Here is a 5,037-nt window from a genome sequence, read left to right on the forward strand (position 1 = left end):
AATTTTCTAAGGCATCCAGAGAAAACACACGGGCGTGTGGAATTTCTGCACGCCCGTGGATTTGCACTGCGAGCTCATCCAGAGAAGGCACAGGGGCGTGCGGCTGCCACTGTGAATGACCATGTGACTGTCACATGTCCATGGGTAATTTCCGCACGGGCGTGTGAATTCCTGTAGAGTTGGGTGGTTTATCTCGAGAGCACACAGGGGCATGGACTCGCCCCTGTGGGCGACCTTGTGAACCACACATTGGCGTGGGTAATTTTCGCACGCCCGTGCGAATCTCTGCAGAGGATCTCTCCATCCTAAGAAGACACAGGGGCGTGCGTTTGCCCCTGTGAGTTGGGCTTGTGAATATCCACGCCCATGTGGAATTTTTGCACGGGCGTGGGTCTTAGAGAATTTTCTCGGTTGCAAGGAGAGTCCACAGGGGCGTGCGTCTACCCCTGTGGGTCGGGCACACGGGCGTGGGTAATTCCCACATGCCCATGTGGATTTACAGATATGCTAGAACCGCAGGTTTTCTTTAAAATCTTTTCGGGTTTCTTCATCTTTTCACCCTCATACGTTTTGAGAACACATCCTTGCTCTCTCCTGACCTCTCACCGTCGTTTTAGAGGGTTGTTAATTGAGTTTTCCGGCAGTTTTCTAGTCTTTCATTCTCATTTTTGTCGGTAAGCTTCTCTTTCTCTTTTTCTTTGCCAATCTTCATTTATTTTTGCAGACACCAGCGTCATCTTCACCGAAAGAACGGAAACAGATGTACTAGCTATTGACACCGACACTTGAGGCGTCTTTTACCTTCTTTATTCTTATTTTTTTGCATTTTATTTTTCCGTATTTTTATTTTTTGGATTTGGTATACTCCGAAAAGGATTTTTCCTTTCCGAGTTTATTTTTCATTTTGTGGTCTCGAGTTGTATTCATTGCTCTATCTTTTGTATACTCGAGTTGTTTTTTTATTTTATTGAGCTTCACTCACCCCCTCGTGTATGCTTACAGATGGTCTTGTCTTCTTGGGAATTGAGACTTTGTCATGGGCACGGCCAAGGTGTTTCGGCACTTGCGCGTGTGAGCTTCACAACCCGTCGGAACACTACTCCTATTGAATTAGCTTCATCAAACGCAACACTAGTAGTCAGGGGAGTATTGTTTTGATTGCTTCTCCCACATTTGCTTTTGAAGGATGTATATTTTGAGTGAGCTTGCATGTGTACATTGGGGACAATGTACAACTTAAGTGTGGGGGGGAGTTTCATAGTGCACACATCTTTTCTATTGTTCTTGATTGTTATACGCTCACATAGCCAATGGCGGTTCACCTTAGTTGCATGCATTGTATTCTTGAGTTTAGGAGAATTTCTAACATTGAATATTTTCATGCTCTAGTTCTTGCTTGAATTTCTAGTAATTTTTACCCGATTTATACTTGTTACACTACTCACTCTTTAAACTCTATTGGAAACTCAAGTTTGATGTTAAAGGGACTAGTTATAGATGTTTCTTGTGCAAATTCTAAAAATAAAAAAAATAAATAAAAAAAATGGAAAATGCAAAGAAAAAGAAACAAAATAGTTTTATTGTGCTTGTTGGGTGGAAAGAGCTACCACCTATGAAGTATGAAACTACTCTCATAATTCGGATACTAGCTATGCCCTAATGAGAGAAAGAACTATCTCATAGGATGAGTGAAAGCTACCACTCCTGTAGAAAGAGCTACCACCTCGAAAGTGTGAAAGCCACCTTAGCGGCCGCTTTGTAAAGGGCTACCTTAGAGGATGTGTGAAGCTACTACCATCTTTAAAATTGTTGTCACTTTTGTAGATAAATAAGTCCCTTGTACTTAGAATTTTGAGGAGTATACCTTGGGTTATTTTGAGTGAGTTCACACACGTACACGATTTCGGGTTTGTTGTCCTTTTTTTATTCAAGTTTTTAGCTAGATCTTTGATTTTTTGTTTTTAATGTTGAAATTTCCCTTACTTGTAGAATGCTCTCTTTGTATACTTTGGTGAACCTAAGGCCAAGCACTTTCAATATTTTCTTCATTGATGCACAGAATGTTTAATTTTTGCTTGAGGACAAGCAAAAGCTTAAGTGTGGGGGAGTTTGATAAGTGCTTGTGTGATATGAATGCGAAGCATTCTTTACTTATGTTGAGCATTACTTTTCTCGGGTTTTACATTAATATGTGTGTTTTTATGTTACTTTTATGCAGGTAGGGTTGTGAAACCAATTATGAAGGAAAGAAGCCAATGTGGATCACAATGCACCGATTTTGGAGGAAATCTTGCCAAGGTTCAAACGCAAAGATATAAGTCGGGTGCGAGATGCTAGAGTGTGTGCCAACCTCCCCGTATTTGAGTTTGCACAACTATTTGGAGGGGCACAAGGGTAGTCACACTCAAGCATTCCGACTTATGCACATAGAACAAGATCTCCATCAACTTATCCGTCATTGAAGAAGCAATCGATCCACGGCATAAACGTGTGCCCGTTTATGTTACCTCAATGAAAAGTGGATTCGGGAGTATTTTTGGCATAGTACTGTAGTAGGTTGCTGTAGCAAGTCATTGTAGCAAATACTGTACTAGTTACTGTTCACAGCCGGCCGAAAATGACAGTTTGAGAGAATCCACATGGGCGTGTGGAAATTACCCACGCCCGTGTGAAATTCCACACAGGCACGTGAAGCATCCATGCCCGTGTAGTTGCCCGATTCCAGCCCTATTTAAAGCCGAATCAGCCCCGATTTTTGTATTCTTTTCTCCATGTTTTACCCAAGTTGCGAGAGGGCTTTGGCTAGGGTTTCGAGGGGTATTGGCTAGGTTTTTGGAGAGGTTTTACGGCTCTTACATCGCGCGTCATTTGGAAGAAGGTTATTGGGAGAGCTTTCATCGGCACCGATCCGGCGAGGTGTATCCTAGGCCGGACAAAGGATCTCTTGCGACGAGTAGAGGACTCTCCACAAGACCATCGACACGACCATCGAGGGGGTTTCTTTATGGATTCATTGCTTTTACATTCTATTTCTTTGATTGTACTTAGCTCCATGGAGAGATAAACCCCTAGTGGGTACTCGGGTATTGTGAACCCTAGGATATATTTGTTTCTTTGAACCTCTTTATTATGCTTTCAATAAATTGATGTTTATTGTGAGTTAAAACCTTGAATGCTTGATTGTATGAACATTTCCCCTAGAGTGACACTAGGGTTGAGAGTTCTTGTTGGTAAACTTCTGAGTGAGTGACACACCACGAGCGTTAGACACAGCTAGGTTGGAGAGGGTTGAGAGGGTGAGTCAAGAGGTACTGGAGCGTCCCCTTTCTCCTCCGGCGTGATAGATTCTACCTCCGTTCCTTGAGTTCTTTGCGGCCATAATAGAGTGAATGGTTTAAGTGATGAATTTCCGCTGGGGCTTAGTTGCGCGTGCAACGGAGTGAAGCGTTGAGGTGATCTTAGTATCTAGGGCTCAATTGTGTTTAGGGACCTTCCACCTGGACCAAAGGGTTAGGTCTATTATAAGGAAGAGATTTATCACTTGGAATCTCTAGAGCTCATTGGAACTCTATGCGAGTGCGAGGTTGAGAAGTTATCTAATATATCCTCCGAGACATGTGTAGAGTTAGGCATAGTTGACCTTAGATTTGGAACTATATAATTAAGGATTTCCATGACTCACTATTGCATTGATTAGGAAGCATAATAGAGGGTTCTTGCACTTGAAGCGATCATCCGAGGCGGAGCATTATCGGAGTACCCCATCTTTATCGATTGCCTTACCTCCTCCTTTACTCGTGCTCTCTTACTTGTTGATTTTACTTTTGAGAATTGAATCATTGTCACACTTATCACTATTAATCTTTCACATAGCTAAGAAGCAGATTAAGTGTTTTTATTCCCTACTCCCTGTGGATTCGATACCCGCTCACCCGGGATTATTACTTCGACAAACCCGTGCACTTGCGGGATATACGCAAGGGGACCTTGTCAAGTAACCCGGTGGACCCATGGCCTTTTGTGGACCTTGGTTGCTTCACGGGAAATTGGGATGATTCTTTCAACCCGTATTGTATGTGTTGTTGTATGGGTTCCCTTGAGTCCTCATGCTATTACCTACAAAATCGACCTTCTCAACCGAAGATGCATCACTGATATCTATCGGGCAATCGGAGGGAGCATGTCCTCCCCCACACCTAGTGCAAGTAATCATGGCCGCTACTCTGTTTGATGTTAGAAGATCTAACTTCTTACTCAGTTATTCCACTTGAGCCGCCAACGAAGTCACTGCATCTATCTCATGGAGACCGACCACCTTTTTGTTCTCCCTGGCATTCCATTGGTAGCTGTTTAACCCCAATTCTTCAATTAATTAACGGGCCTCACTGGGGGTCTTGCTACCTAAGGTACCTCCTGCTGCCACATCCAAGAGTTGCCTTGTACTCGGATTCAGACCATTGTAAAAGGTTTGAACAATCATCCACTCCGGGAATCCGTGTTGCGGGCATTTTCTCAGGAGTTCCTTGAACCTTCCCACGTCTCAAATAGAGACTCCATTTCTAATTGTACAAAGGATGAGATCTCATTCCTAAGCTTTGCAGATTTTCTGGGAGTGAAATAACGACCAAGAAAAGCTTCTACTATCTCCTCCCATGTGGTAATTGATGCTCTAGTAATGAGTGTAGCCACTGCTTTGCTCTTCCTTTCAATGAAAATGGGAAGGCCCTCAAATTCATGGCATCATCTGTTACCCCATTTATCTTCAGCATATCACACACCTCGAGAAAGTTCTCTATATGACTATTTGGATCCTCATCTGCCAAACCATTGAACTGCACGGATTGCTGCAATATATGGATGAATGTCGGTTTCAGCTCAAAGTTCTGAACTGTAATCGGGGGATGCACAATGCTCGATTGTGTCCCCAATACTGAAGGCCTGGCATAATCGGATAATGTCCGCTGCTGCTCATTCTATTCTGCTATGTTTTCAGATTCTTCTACTTCCAAATCAGCTAGATTGGACTGTTCATGCACA

The 5,037-nt window shown here is 43.0% G+C and overlaps 1 non-coding gene across 1 annotated transcript; it reads left to right on the top strand.

Moving 5' to 3' along the window:
- Positions 1–4,490: 4,490 nt before the first annotated feature.
- On the top strand, positions 4,491–4,596 carry LOC120250775. The gene has a single exon (XR_005533113.1). It is a non-coding gene; the product is annotated as a small nucleolar RNA R71 (small nucleolar RNA).
- Positions 4,597–5,037: the final 441 nt, after the last annotated feature.

This window comes from Dioscorea cayenensis, chromosome 19 (assembly GCF_009730915.1).
Source record: "Dioscorea cayenensis subsp. rotundata cultivar TDr96_F1 chromosome 19, TDr96_F1_v2_PseudoChromosome.rev07_lg8_w22 25.fasta, whole genome shotgun sequence".
Taxonomy (NCBI): Eukaryota; Viridiplantae; Streptophyta; class Magnoliopsida; order Dioscoreales; family Dioscoreaceae; genus Dioscorea; species Dioscorea cayenensis.